Genomic DNA, 17,079 nt, shown 5'->3' with positions numbered 1-17,079 from the left:
CGTTTAAAATGAGATCAACAGCAAAGGAGCGAGAGGCTTATAACACTCAAAATGAACGCAAATATAAAACGGACGAAATTTTTTAGCAGATGGCCATGGATAAATGGGATGGGGCTTCAATAAAAGAGAGAAAATGATACAACAGAAGAAGGAAACAACAATAATGGAGGCATCTAATCAAGGGGGCACGATCAAGCTACAAGCTAGTTCTATTGACAGGAAGCATTGGGGCGTAGTGAGTATAAACGGGTCCTACGTAAATGTAAGAGTTCTTTGGAGGCAGGCGACACTTTTTCTCAAAATAAATTGTTAAAGGGATGATCCAGACTGGAGATATTTATATCTTGAAAAATAAAGTAAAATTCACAAAGCAAAATGCTGAAAATTTCATCAAAATCGGATAACAATAACGAAGTTATTGAATTTTAAAGATTTGCATTATTCCAGTGAAACAGTTCTAGGCATGTCTTTATAACATTCGGTAAGCTGATGATGTCATATCCCCACTTCTTCTTTTGAATTTTATTATATGAAATCAGGTTTATTCAAAAATTTTCTAACATGAACTAAAACAATTGGATGGACAACCGATTAAATTCATTACATGTAGTTATTTACTGCCGCAACTTATTTCATCATAAATGAGAGACATCATTTACACATGCATGGAAAAATGAAACACTTATGATCTCATGTAATAACACAAGGAAAAGGGAAAGTGGGGATGTGACATCATCGGCCACCCCATGACGATGTGCATATAACTGTTTTCACAAAATATTGATAAACTTCAAAATTCAATAACTTCGTTATTTGTTATCCGATTTTGATGAAATATTCAGCATATTGCACTGAAAATTTCACTTTATTTAGTTAGATATAAATATTTTCAGCCCGGACCATTCCTTTAAGTAGGGTAATTCTTGGTGGTTATACCCGAGTATATATGGCAAGATTCGATCGATAAAGGATGTTTGAATAAAAGAGACTGTCTAGGGAATGTCTAAAATTAAACATACTTATAATCTGCAGAGGTTTCTTTTTGTAAAATCATGGTTCTATAGGATCCATGGTAAAAATTAATAATTCAACATTATGTTGCACTAATATTACGAATATTACGCGATGAGATTTGAGTAGAACTGACGATGAATATAGGTCAAATCCCAGGGTCAAATAATTTGTATGTGGGGGCGGGGTCCATTTGAGTGTGTGATTTGTGTGTGTTTATTACATATACACCAACATTTGTAAGTATGGAGGGACTATATCCCCCCCTGAATATGGACAGGGGAATCCAGCGTTGATCATAAAATGTCGTGGTAGAAAGGGCAAAATAAATAAAACAGAATGGTGTAAAGGAGTTAGAGAAGCACTTTGTCCGCTATTCAACTTTCCCCTTTCAACTTGTCTGATTTTTCTTTTTCTTAAAGTCAAAACCGTTTGTATTTGGGTTGGATTCCCCTGAAATACTAGTAGGGTCCGTGATTAGCGACATCATCGGGCGCGTGCGACCTTCAACATGCCCACTTTAGATCAGATTCTACAAAAAAAAAACCAGGTAAAGATAAATCTCATCACGTGTAAGCCCTTTAAGACATAGTCTGCTGTGCAAACCCTTACTCGAGTAAAGGGTCTGACTTGCAGCCTATATGCCTTGTGTGAAACAGAAAGTTTTGTATTTGCTAGTCTTTGCGTGGAGACACTCCTGTTGATCAGTTTCAATCAGGGTCTGTGCCTGCAAACTATTTAGGTCATTGTGTGCAGGGGCGTAACAGGCGTCGTTGGTGGAGGGGGGGGGGGGCAAAAATTTACCAGTCATATCATGGTATGAACGGGCAGTGGTTTAAAGGGGAAGTTCACCCTGACAAAAAGTTTATTGTAAAAATAGCAGAAAAAATGATAAAAAATATTGCCGAAGGTTTGCGAAAAAAAAATCATCAATTAATTAAAAAGTTATTAGAATTTCAATTATTTGATTTGTGACGTCATATGCGAGCAGCATTCCTACATAGCGAATGGTAAAAAATCAATGAAATGCCATTTTCTCAGAAAATTGAAAATGGTTTTCACTGTAACTTTTGTATATCAATAGACAAATCATTTCACACCCGATCATGAAAAGAAAACAAAATTAAGTCATCATGAACCATACAAAATTTGAAATTCATACATTTTATATTATATAACACATGGGGCAGCTGCTCGTTTATGACGTCACAAATCCAAAATTGTGAAATCTAATAACTTTCTTATACTCTTTAACGGATTTTCCTCAAACCTTCACCAATATTTTTTACTATTTTTACAACAAAGTTTTCTTCAGGGTGAACTTCCCCTTTAATGAGGCAAAATTTTTGAGGGGGTCAGATATGGCGTATCGGAAAGAAAATATCTTTAAAAAAAAGTTGCGATGGAGCAAAGCGAGCAAACAAAAAAGATCAAATTTTGTGATAGATTTTGACATAATATTCAGAAAATAAAATATCATACTTCACCCTTATCTCTTTCCTTTTTTGGTCTTGGCACTCGCATAAGATGGCTATGGTTAGATATACAGTAGGCCTATATATTCTTAATGGATTCCTAAACTGTATTCCTCAAATGTCTCTGTTTGGGGTCATACACGAAAATGTCAGGTCGCGCTTCGCGCTTGCATTATTTGTTTAGCTAAACAGGTACGTATCGTGATTACAAAAATTGCTGTAATGTCCCTTTTTAGGTCTGAATATCAAAACTTGAGATTGCGCATCACGCTCGCATTATTTGATGAGTGAGATACATATCCGTTCAATGGCACTGTCCCTAATAGGTCAGTCAAAGTAAATACCTGGAATTTTTGCCGGTCCCCCCCCCCCTTCAATGCCGCAACCCAAGGTATGCCAGTAAAGGAATATAACAATTTATGTGTAGCGTCTCCGGGAGAACTACTCTGTTACAATCATCCACTTCTCCAATATTTTATGTCTTTTTACACCATTATGTACATGTCCCTAGTTCCTGCTTTGTTATTTGTAGTTAATTTGCAAGTTTTCTTTTAAAGGCATACCACCCGCGCACATACACCCATACGCACACCCAAACATAAAATATGATAACTGATCCACTTACCGTGCCGGATAAGTTTTCCTTTGGCAGGGCATTGCACTGTTTTTGCCTCTTTTGGCGGAACGTGGTTGGTATTATTCTCCATATTTCATTAGCTTCAGTACTTAGTAGTCACTGAATGCTGGACTGACCATATTTGCAGGGCAGTGGCTGCTGGCAGAGTGACCGATCGAAAGGGTGTGGATGGGCGTGGCACAATTTTTAATGTATGTGGTTGGAACATGGTCGGAATCACGAAAGCAATCTTGATATTTATTTGGTTCAGTTCTGCTTTTGAATAACGGTGTACTGAGGGGAAAGTGTCCTTGACTTTTAAAGGCCAAGCCGATAACTATTTAGTCCAAGTGCTATATGGAAATTGGCTTGAAGCGGAAATGGAAGCCAATCTCCACTTACCGACTTTATGCGTCGTGTAGAGAAATCCGACAGACAATTCTTCAATGTGTCCAATTATTATTGCACGATCCCAGTATTTGTATTTATACGTGTATAAAATATACACAAGATCACACAGATTACCAAAAAATAACTTGACTAGCACAAGCGGTATTTGGGATTTTTCTCTGAGTGAAATGACGGAGAAAAAGGGTAGTACGATAACTGGTATGTGAGATGAAGTGGATGAAGTTTGCTCCAAGTGAGTTGATGGAAGTCCACATAATATAAAGCCTGGGGTATAAAGTAATTTGACGACGTTCTCAAAACACGTGTTTACGAAAGTAGGAAACCTTGAGAAGTGTGCCAGAAAAGAGAGTACATGTACATGGAATACTTTTCATCCCAAATGAGATGGAGAATGTAAACAAAGAGAGAGAGAGAGAGAGGGGTACCAATTCAGAGAATTTATGAGTCACAGGTGAGTGTGCGGTGTTTGAGAGTCACCACTTGTTGGCATGTTTATTGCTAAGGAGTGGAGGTAACCTGTATCCAAGGGTGATGTCCTCTCGAAGATGATGGGCAAATTTGAGAAATGGAAAGCGATAAGATTTTGAAAATACTACAGGCTTTTTAACCAACTGGTTAATATGGTGAGTGGATACATTGGCAATTAGACCATGTGGATAGTGGAAAGGCTGATGGTAAATCATAATTATGATAGACGAGTTGGCAATTGGCTTGAGACTAATTGAAAATAAAGAGCTATAATCTTCAATGCCAAAACTTTTATTCATCCGAGGAAAGCAAATGAAAAACCATGGTTTGTTATTATAAGAACATGCGAAAAAACAGTGGGACATACTTATTTTTGCCTGTAATATACCTATATGTTCACACCTTTGTCAGCTCGTTCTACAAACGTCGCGGTCTCACGAGATCGCGCGGTCTCCTGATAGAAGCAACATCATAACATGTAGAATGATTTGATTCTATTTTCTACAATACTCGATCGTGTTGACTTATATGTATACAAGGCAGTGATTATTGGGGTGCATTCATTTGCAGCCTGTATACATGCTGAGTATCCAATTAAGTAACTTAACGATGTTGCAGATGTATTCGGATGTTCATAAAGTGCTCCAAATGCAATTAAGGTTTCACTTCAAAATGTTTCTACCTGGTCACCACATTCCCTCGTAATAAAAGGGTGTCATTGACATTAAAACCCAATATCTTGCTTTATTCTGTATAATACATTTTTTTGCATTTAAGGGCTCTAAAATATGAGAATATCGCTCTTAAAAAAAATCCTGAACGTACCAGTCCCATGAATCCCAGCCCCCCCCCCCCCCCCTATCGTTTAATGCCCTAACACCCATTAGGGTGTTCTCAAGCATTTTGAAAGTTTTTTTTTTTTCGTCTGTCGGTCGCTACGCTCCCTCGCATATTACAAATATTTTAATGGAGGGGGTGTACAGCTTCTTGGTCAGTATAAGGCTAGCAGCAATAGGTCATTTTCAGTGTAATGAGTAAACCAACGTCAAAATTTTCCCAACTAAGCGCCCCCCCCCCCTCACCAAATAAAAAAAAACACTTTCGTCTAGAATCGCGCCTGTTCATATTGTGTCTTATGGCTATGGAGAGGCATCAATTAGCACTTGAACGTCTTTCAATAAATGGAAATAAAATTATCGAAATGATGAAATGAGTGATTGATTTGTTTATTCTTATTAAGAAACATGTTCAAACAATAAACCTTTTATGACTCGGTAATGACATGGTAAATAATTGTTAGTCACAGCATAGAGCTATTGTCAAATCTGTAAAGATTGAAATATTGTAGATTTCAAACAATAAAACACAATAGAAGTGGTGAGTGAGGGTGAGGGACATCATCGATTTTGTCATTTGCATGTGACTAAATTGTGCATAGGCCCTATAACTATATTTTGTGAAAAATAAACGAAACTTTAAAATGTCCCCACTTTCTCATTCTACATCCGATTTTGATGTAATTGTCAGCATTATTCTTGTCTGATTTTTCTTTGATTCAAATTACACTATTTTTTAGGTGGACTAGACCTTTAAGTTGTTCCCAATGTATTGCTCTATGGTCACATCATGGACCTATTACGTGGTAGGGTCCATGATGTAGGTAAACTATTCTCGACCTTAACCCTTAGCCTTTTTATGGGTACTTCAGAGGGAAAACAAAGGTGCCACTAGTCTGCTATGCAGACTCTGAATGGCTCGTGAGGTGGGATCTGCTACTGGTTTGCGAAGCAAACCAGCCTGAAAGGGCGAGCGAAGCGAGCCATTTCATCCATCTTCTGCAGCCTCATCCATCTTCTGCAGCCTCAGTAGACCTAGTCTGCACAGCAGACTAGTTGAATCAGCTGAGGTGCAGATGTGGGTCTGCATGTAGACTAAGGTGCCACCGTCTGGTAAGATGGGTGTGTTTGGACCGATCACCATGTATAGTAAAAGTTGTGAACATGATCATGATTTCAAATGAACAGTGAAACGCGAATAAGACCGGGGAATAAGAACCTTGTCTATTTGTTGCTCTGGGATATGAAGCTTCAAATGCCATGGCAGCTAATAATGAACACGGTCCCTTTGCACATGATAGAACAAACGTTTAATACACAGTCCTCTATATGGCTTTGTGTTTTTTTCTTTCTGTCCAAAGAATAAAACCTATATTCTTCTCTCTCTCCATATAAATTTTGGTTTCCATTAGTTCCCACACCTTTTTTCTACTCAGTTTTCCCCTATCTTGCCAGAAATTGTAAAGTATACACGATGTAAGGGTATGAAAAGTATTTTTTTCATTGCACATAAATACACAAAATTTCGGCTCTTCTGTTCGGAGCGGATTAACACTTCCGTCACTCCCCGAGTTCCAAAATACTATTTCTTCCGCTTTTCAGCAAGCAATTTTTGAGCAAAGTATCTGCTCACAGGGGCGGAGGCATTTAATTCGTGTCATGCTACATGAAAATGTATATGTGATGAAACTTTTTATATCGCTGCACATCCATCTCCTGTCTGTTTTGAATAGTGTTTTAATTATAGTTACAGAGGTTTCCATGCCTCGCCTGCATGGAAAAGTAAAAGTCCAGCATCTAGCTTGCATCATGCCGTTCATTATTATGTTGAGCTCTTTTTTTTCTTCGTAATCGAGTTATAAATTTATAAAAATATAAAAACTATAGAGCAGGTTAGAGTTTCAGAGAAAGTTCTAAAATTCAGAGCTTCAACGCCATTCGCGGGAAGGAGTATTTGCTCCCATTGCACATTTTACAGACAGATCAAGTGAAGATTATCTACATGAATTACAGAGATAACTGGATATTATGCAATTTGCATGACATCCATTAAAAGTTAATTTGCATATTTGAAACGGATTAAAATAGGAAACAATCAAAGTCGTGTAATTCCCTATCAGAACAACACATCACCGTGACACACTTCCAAACGTATAGGGTTTCTCAAATGTAAGATCTCGATAAATTCAGAGATTCAGTGATATACAGATCATGCAGATGGAGTTATTTTAATTATTGAACCGAAAGCCTTTTAAATGAATTCACATTTGTGAAAGGTGGGCCTGAATAGCAAACAGTTGTCAAACATTGTTGGTGGTTGGCAAGATATGATATATAGAATGTTTCCCACAATCCTAAAATGTTTGGCAACATGCTGTCCACACAACAATAACTGGTTAAAACTTTTTTTTCAATTTTGTGTAGTTTTAAACCAATAATGTGTGCTTTGGGTGAACGACTGTGTTCATTTTTTTCTTTAATCCGTTTCAAATACGCAAATTAACTTTTAATGGATGTTATGCAAATTGTATACTATCCAGTTTATATCTCAGTGATTCATATAAATAATATTCACTTGATCTGTCTGTAAAATGTGCAAAGGGAGCAAATACTCCTTCCCGCGAATGGCGTTGAAGCTCTGAATTTTAGAACTTTTTCTGAAACTTTAACCTGCTCTAGTTTTGATATTCTTTATATAACTCGAGTACGAAGAAAAAAGAGCTCAACATGATTATGAAAGGCATATACATGCTGCAAGCTAGATGCGGGACTTTTACTTTTCCATGTACACTCTAAATTACAGGGATTTAAAATATTAAGTCCAGATGGACTGTAGTTAGGGACCAATCGATTTTTGGACTTAGTTTTAATCACAAAGACTTAAATTTAAATCTCAAATGATTTAAATTTAAATCTTTCGAGATTTAGAAATGAATCTTAAGGATTCAAACTAAATCCGGAATTCGATTGGTCCCTAACTACAGTCCATGTGGACTTATTTTAAATCCCTGTAATTTAGAGTGTAGGCGAGGCTTGGAAATAACCTCTATATAACTTGGTTAAAAAACTTCAGTGATATTCAAAACAGACAGGAGATGGATGTGCAGATCTCGATAAATTCAGAGATTCAGTCATACAGATGGTGTTATTTCAATTGAACGGAAAGCCTTTTAAATGAATTCAAATTTGCGAAAGGTGGGCCTGAATAGCAAACAGTCGGCAAACATTGTTGGTGGTTGGCAAGACATGTTATTCTAGAATGTTTCCCACACTCCTAAAATGTTTGGAAACACAACAATTGGTTAAAACTGTATTAAATATTGTGTAGTTTTGGGGTGAAAACTACAGTACCGGTTGAAAACTATTGTTGGCCAATTGTGTGGACAGTTTGTTACCCAACATTTTACGAGCGTATTTTTAGTTATTATTACAAAAAATACAGTCTTATTCAAAAGAAGATATGGTTGATACTGCTGTATAATGGGGATATGGATCAAGATTATTAACTTTTATTCAAATTATAGCAATTTACAATTTCATTTGGGAAGTCTGTCAAACTTTGGATTGAATGCATGCATTTTACGTGTTTGAGAAGTGTATATACATGTGTGAACTTGTAAATTGAACGAAGGCACTAGTGAAGTATAATTAGACAAGGAAAAACATCATATTCGCTCTTTTACCAGTACATGCATAATTATAATGAAAAATGTATAGGCCTTTGACTTCAAACATCACAAAATGACCATATTTCAGAAGTTCTTATATATTGTATTCGGTCTTAAAAAGATGGAAAAGGAATACACTATAATATCATTGCATTATGGTATAAAGGCATATTACTTTCAATTTTATTCATACTGAATCAATGTTTAACCATAGAATGTGTAAAATTTCAAAACAGACATATTTGTTTAAAAATCAGTAAATGCAAATAAAATCATACAAAATTATGAAATAATTTATTGATTTGTCTAATCAATAAGAATAACAAATCAACCTTGCACGATTTGTTTTTATCGAATAGCGAATACTTTGATATAGAAGCTGGAGAAAGGTTAATTTTCTTACAGCTTTCAAATAACCTCATTTTCATACAGGCCTGGATATGTTGCATGTAATTTCAGAGGAGCAAATTTAACGAAAACCCTGTTGAAATGACATTTGATTATATTGTTAAACGGGACAATCATACGGATCTTATCGAAAACAAGGAGAAAACATAAATATTACGTATGGCATAAAATCTTTCAAAATATCCAGCAGGAATGATGCCCGACCCGGACTGTAATTCCCCGGAACTCAAGGCGGGATGTGTCAGGCGTAGCCGTAGAAGCAGCAGGCTGGAATTGCCAGGCTTGACATGATTTAGAATTCTTTGCACATTTTACAGAAAAATCAAGTGAAGATTGTTTATATGAATTATAGAGATAACTGGATATTATACAATTTACATGACATCCATTAAAAGTTAATTTGCATATTCATTGAAACAGATTCAAGAGAACACAAACATAGTCGTGTAATTCCCTATCAGAACAACACATCACCGTGACCCTTCCATTTAGGTGGTTCTCAAAGTGTAGGCTAAGGGCTATCTAAGAAATAAAACAGATGTCTATATAATGTATATAATATATAAATGTATTGATGTAAGATCTCGATATATCAGAGATTCAGTCATACAGATGGAGTTATTTTAAATGAACCAAAGCCTTTTAAATTAAATTTGTATTTGTGAAAGGTGTTCCTGAATAGCGAACAGTTGTCAAACATTGTTGGTGGTTGGCAATATATGATATTTAGAATGTTTCCCACAATCCTAAAATGTTTGGCAACATGCTGTCCACACAACGATAATTGGTTAAAAAAAAATTCAATTTTGTGTAGTTTTAAACCAATAATGTGTGCTTTGGGTGAAACTACAGTACTGGTTGAAAATTACCCAGAATTTGATTTTTTTAATAATTGTTGTGTGGACAGTTTGTTACCCAACAGTTTAAGAGTGTATTTTTAGTTATTATTATAAAAAATACAGTCCTATTCAAAAGAAGATCTGGTCGATGCCATAACGGGGATATGGATCAAGATTATTAACTTTTATTCAAAATAATGATAGCATTTTACAATTTCATTTGGGAAGTCTGTCAAACTTTGGTTTGATGCATGGGTGTGTTTGAGAAGTTTATACTACAGTACATGTGTGAACCTGTAAATTTAAAGAAAGCAACAGTGAAGTATAATCAGACAAGGAAAAACATCCCATTCGCCCTTTTACCAGTACATGCATAATGTAATGGAAAAAAGTAGGCCTTTTGACTTCAAACATCACAAAATGACCATATTTCAGAAGTTTTTATACATTGAATCCAGTCTTAAAAAGATGGGAAAGGAATGCACTATAATATCATTGTATTATGGTATAAAATCATGTTACTTTTAAACTATTTTAAGAAAGAAAACTGTTACAATAATTCTATAATATTCATACTGAATCAATGTTCAACCATAGAGGGCGTAACATTTCAAAACAGAAATATTTGTTTAAAAATCATCAAATGCAAATAAAATCATGCAAATATTGAAATAAATTATTGATATGTCTAATTAGTCAGCATAAAAAAAATCAGCCTTGTAAAATTTCTTTTTATCGAATAGCGAGTGCTTTGATTAAGAAGCTGGAGAAAGGTTGATTTTCTTTACAGCTTTCAAAATGACCTCATTTTATAGGCCCAAACATGTTGCATGTAATTTCAGAGGAGCAAATTTAACGAAAACTCTGTTGAAATGACATTTGATTATATTGTTAACGGGACAATTATACGGATCTTATCGAAAACAAGGAGAAAACATAAATATTACGTATGGCATAAAATCTTTCAAAATATCCAGCAGGAATGATGCCCGACCCGGACTGTAATCCCCCCGGAACTCAAGGCGGGATGTGTCAGGCGTAGCCGTAGAAGCAGCAGGCTGGAATTGCCAGGCTTGACATGATTTAGAATTCTTTGCACATTTTACAGAAAAATCAAGTGAAGATTGTTTATATGAATTATAGAGATAACTGGATATTATACAATTTACATGACATCCATTAAAAGTTAATTTGCATAATTGAAACGGATTAAAGAGAACACAAACATAGTCGTGTATTCCCTATTAGAACAACACATCACCATACAGATGGAGTTATTTATGAACCGAAGCCTTTTAAATTGAATTTGTATTTGTGAAATTTGTATTTGTTGGTGGTTGGTAAGATATATTTAAAAAAAATTCCACCAGTATGATCTGTTTAATATCAAGAATACAAAGTTATCCCACAGCTCTATAACAGCCAAGTTGCAGTGGTAATAATTGGTGGGAAGAGCACCGAAAAATGATTGATTGATTGCATTTATTCTTTTTCATTCCAAATTTAACAAAAGTTACAATGTAAAGCATAACACAAAAATATCATATACAGAAATGAAAAAAGGGAACCCACTGGAAAGCAAAGCTTGTTAGTATGGGTTCCCTGCAATAAATAGTTAAAGTATATCTTTGATCGATGAAATTCAATTCGTAAATTAAAAAGGTTTGTACAATGAAAAAGAATACCAGTGGGGTCAAGCTTTTTATGTTTACTAAATAAGTTACAATTAACAGAAAAAAATGTTATATCGTGCCCCTGCTGTATAAATAAAAAAACCTAAGTTCAGGAGTGTTTGAACAGACAATCACTTGGACAAGAGAGGACGAATACTAAAAACAAAACAAAGACAAAAACAAAAACGGCACACACACAAACAAAAAACAAAACAGAACAGGACAAGACAGCAAAAAAAAGGAAAAGAAACAAAATGGCACACACACACACAAACAAAAACAAAACAGAACAGGACAAGACAGCAGAAAAAAGGAAAAGAAACATAACAAAACACACTACAAAACATAGACGGACAGAAAGATTATAAAAGCAATAGAACTAGACATAAAGATGACAGGAAGAGAGAGAGAAAAAAGAAATGTGAGAGGAGAGGGAGAAAGATAAGAAGGAAGAAAATAAGAAGGGAAGAAGAACAAAAGAGGTGGTAGCTGCTTACACAGAAATGTTTGAGTTCTGGGGTTTATACTGAAGGATAAAAATTTTCTTCAACCCTCGACCGAAACTTAAATGTGTTGGTTTGTTACGTAATGATTCTATAAGGGAGTTCCATAGTTTGATACCTGTAAAAATAAATGTTTTATTCAAGAGGATTGTTCTAGCTCTTGGTGGATGAAAGAGCCCGGCAGACCTAGTAGGATAATGATGAATATCGACATTTTTAGTAAACATGGAATAAAAAATATTTGGAAGTTCATTTTTATCTAAACTATACATGAGTTTTCCGAGATACAAGTCACCAATCTTTAAAATATTATATTTATAGAAAAGTTCGTCAATGTGTGAACGAAAATCAGCATGACAAATAATACGAATAGCCTTTTTCTGCAAAAGTAAAATTCTGTTCAGGAGGCAGTCAGCACAATTCCCCCATGCTGTTATACCATAGTTTAAATGAGGCAGGATCAAAGTTGAATACAAATTAAATAGTATATATAAAATGACTTTATATCAATGTGTTATTATTATTATTTAAACAAAATATAGTCGATCATATTCAAGAGAAAATCTGCATTGGTATACAATAACGGGATATGGATCAAGATGATTTAATTCAAATTACAGCATTTAACAATTTAATTTCAGTAATCTACATCGGTCAAACCATGCGTTTGAGGAGTGTTGTAAAACCCACTCAAAACTGTTTGGCAACATACAGTCCACACAACAATTGGTTAAAACTTTATCAAATTCTGGGTAGTTTTAAACCAATAATGTGTGCTTTGTTTGAAAACTACCCAGAGTTGGATAAAAATTTCAAATCAATTTTTGTGTGGACAGTATTTTTCCTAACATTTTGCATATGTGTATACCTTTAAATTGAAGGAAATCAACGGTGAACTGTCATCAGACAAGGAAAGTCATATTTGGCCCGTATGGCTTAATAAGAGCTCACATAATTCCAGGGGTGGTGGAGCGAAGTTGAAAAGGGGGAGGGTTAAGGGCACATTTTTTTCCCGAAATGGCACTCACTGCACTCACAAAGCTTTGACATGAAACTAATGTACATAGCTTATCATTTGATTTTAGCAACAGCCTCGTTTTCCTCGAGGCTCGATATGATATTTAGTAATTTAAAATGTGTGTTTCCAGAATCTTTATACATGTAGTAGGAAAACTTGTGCAAAAGGAAAAGGGACGCTATTAGAACATTATCAAATTGAAAATTTATCAAAAGTAAACAAGGGTATGTTTTAAGACTTTATGCAACGCTGTTTACTATATGAACCTTGCAGTATTTGTTTAACCATTTAAACAATCCTGTTTAATTTATTGAAGATAAGATATTGAAAATTAAACTTTGTTGCTTAAGAGTAAAACACTAACCCTTGTTTAATCATTTTACACAATTACTGTAAGGTTCGTATAGTAAACAGCATTGTATATATTTTTTTTACTATGTAGGACAATCAATAATTTAGAGGTTATAGGGATGAATTTCATTATCAAAATAAATTTGTTCTCGTACACAAAGGCTCGAACAAGATAGAATTTCGATTTCATTACCACTACTTTGAACGCTAAGATTTTATTAGATGTAATGTTAATAAAATTTGCATCAAATGTTATTACAATTTATTTGCTTTTCGGATCGCTAATCGTTTTGCACCGCGGGCTTAAGGGGAATCCAGTCTTCATATTTTGTAGTTAAGAAATGTTGAGGTCCGTGCGGGGGTGCACCTTTATAAAAGTTTAATTACAGATCTATGGATTAACAATGTACAGAAAAGTAACCCATCAGTAGATTAAGTAAATTAAAAAAAGACCTCTGGAATAATATATCTTGTACGAGAAAACAATGATAGTTATTCAACAACACAATGATAATAACTGTGACGATAATGAATAATTCTTGGCCAACAGAAAGTTTGGGAAGCAACAAAAAATATCGATACAACGTTTATAGCTGTGATGAAAAATGAAACTGAAAAACGTAGGAAATATAGTATTCTGGCTTAAAATGTTTCACACAGCCTTAATATTACGATCATGGTTCCTGTTGATTGTTTTTAAATGCTAACTGTATTAAGCTATGCAAACCAATGTGGTGTGATTGCTGTACTTCTAATTATTTCGTTTAATCCAATACTGTTCGGCGCTAGGAGGACAGGATTCCTTGCGAATTCATAAGATCACTGACATACTGATGGGTTACACTCCCCGGGGTTACACTCACGGTCTACATTTGATTACCGTATATTTTTTTCGGAATCTCAGCTGTAATTGACAACATAACAGAAAACAAAATCAGCTGAAGAAAAGAAAATCATTGCCCCTATGTTAAAGTTATGCCTGCCATGACTCATGTAAAAATAAATCAGATAAGCACACGCACCATGATATCGACCAAAGATCGTTGCACGCTGCATATGCCTTTTGGCTGCCACATTTTTGGCACACCCGACGATCCTAAGTGGGGGGGGGGGGTCTCATCCTTGAATTCTAAAGCAAAATATACTATTTTAGAGTCTAAATTTGGCGTGTTGGCTAAAAATATTTTTTACGAATTATTTAGGCTATAAACAATTATTTATGTTAGCAGGGAGTATTTTTTTAATAGAAAAATTATTTTGCCTCTCTCGTATGTTATGCAACTTTCTTTTTATTTTGTTTTCTTCTCACTGGTATAACAATCAAGGGGCTATGTTCCGAAAGAGATGTATAATATTAAGTGGTAAGCTTTGAAGCTCCATTTGCACCCCCTCTCCTTCCCTCCATGCATGTATAGCATGTAAAAAAATCGTCTCCTGCCAGAAAGTATAAATGCCTCAGACCATAGAGCTATTAATACTAGACCTACCATAAAGCGTGCAGACCATGGGTCAGGGGGTCAAGGCGGGGTTCCATTATTGTTAGCACTGACTTCTAGCAAGATTTTATTGTTTACGAAACACGTCTACAAATTTCATGAAAGGGTTTCCCGACTTCGTTTGATCGCAGGAGATGGAAAGTTTCCTCCCCCCTCGACCCAGATAGATTGTGCCTTTATTTATTTGATGGCGTAAATGATATAAATCAATGTGGGAACTAGGCGAGTGAAACAGTTTTCAATTATCACTACATCAAAGGACAGAATTATGTTGTCCAAACCATATTTCAAGTAATGTGTAGTTTACAGTATTTATCACACGCATATGGGGCTCCGTGAACAATAATACTACCATTTCTGAATTTAATATCGTGTTAACAGATAAGGCCTCTCTCGATTTTTTTTCCAGATGGCTATTGCTATGGAAATTAGATCTTTAGCAGCTAAAGGCAGAATAGTATCTAAAACGTCGTTCAAGGGGTATGTAAGCGAGCGTAGTGAGTGAGCCTTGAAGATTGCTTAGAAAGTAATGTGCATATTATTACAGAAGAAAGTAAGTGCAAGAAGAACGAAAACTTAAAGGACAAGTCCACCCCAACAAAAACTTGATTTGAATAAAAAGAGAAAAAATTCAACAAACATAACACTGAATATTTGATCAAAATCGGATGTAATAAGAAAGTTATGACATTTTAAAGTTTCGCTTCATTTTACAAATCAGTTAGGCCTATATGCACATCTCGGTCGGTAAGCAAATAAAGAACTGATGACATCTCTCACTCACTATTTCTTTTGTATTTTGTTATATGAAATATGAAATATTTTTTATTTTCTCATCATTGTCATGTGAATGAAGTTTTATTCCTACCTGAACACGTGGAGTTCCATTATTTTAACATTGTGTGCGTCAGGTAAGGAGGTCCTAATCGTCAAATTCGTAAAAAGTGAAATATTGTATAATTGAAACAATAAAACAAAATAAATAAATAGTGGGTGAGTGACATCATCGACTCTCTCATTTGGATGTAACTGGCTCGTTCATATAACTATTTTGTTAAAAATAAGCGAAACTTTGAAATGTCATTACTTTCTTATTTTACATCCGATTTTGATAACATTTTCAGCATTGTGCTTGTCTGATCTTTCTCTATTGATTCAAATCAACATTGCTCTGAGGTGGACTTGAACTCTAATAAGAATAGGAAAACGAAATATAAATTAGTTGTTACATCACAGTTGGCAAATAAGGATAAAAAACAAAAACAAATTGCTCTTTGAAGTCGAATCATTTAAGTATTAGGTAATTATTACAAATGTTAATATAATGAGCAGAACAAATTTCCATGTGAACAATAAAATAAAACTAAAATTGAAATGAAAACTAGTTTCCTAACTTTTTAGAGGTGAGATATTTAGACGATGGTTATCGGGTATAGGGATGTCCTATGAAATGATTATGCCATTACAGGCCACAACTTCAAACAAAAAACTTGGATATATCACGATGATTAAAATGAAAAGGAAAATATTGCGAAAAGGACAGAGTTTGAACAATCTTTAAAACTACGCAGAGATGATGTAATTACCCTATAAAATGAATAAAATTGTATATGTCGGAAATGTTGTTGTCCTATCGTATAAGTGTTTCATTAATGACATTGATCATATATATACACTTAACTGTTTTGAAGTATTAAAAAAAAGAAGAAAAGAATATGTCACTCGCTTCCACACACACCGCTAACATCCACGCCAGTGAATGTCAGGATGGTTCGGTTCATGATCGAAGTTATATTATTAAAGTTAATGAAATCATACAGTTCATATACGGAGCCGTTAATGATAATAAGAAACATGATTGCGGTCATAGACTTAATTGTGCACAATATTATGTACACAGTAACATATGAATAATGAGAATCTGAAATGATTGATATTCACAATAAATAAAAAAAAATATGTATACTTAAAAATCGAGATAAAATGAATTAGAAACAAAAAAAAATATTATATCATGATTGACTGCAAAAGCGGAAAGACCGCAGAGGAACTTTTCGTTTTTAGAATGCAAAAAAATAGGCAAAATAAAACATTTTGAGTGCATTAAATTATGAATTCACGCGTTATTATTTGAACATTAATCAATTAATATTTTTTCTTTTTTTTAAGTACATTTCTCTTCACAAGGTGCGTATTGATTATCTCTAATGAAAATACTATTACTGGCGGGCAATGCTTGCATATATTGCCTACTTGGATGTGGAAGTTATATATCCATGTTCTGCATGACACAAGTCATGTCCAGT

This window comes from Lytechinus variegatus, chromosome 12 (genome assembly GCF_018143015.1).
Source record: "Lytechinus variegatus isolate NC3 chromosome 12, Lvar_3.0, whole genome shotgun sequence".
NCBI classification, from domain to species: domain Eukaryota; kingdom Metazoa; phylum Echinodermata; class Echinoidea; order Temnopleuroida; family Toxopneustidae; genus Lytechinus; species Lytechinus variegatus.
Note: the sequence above shows the minus strand (reverse complement) of the source record.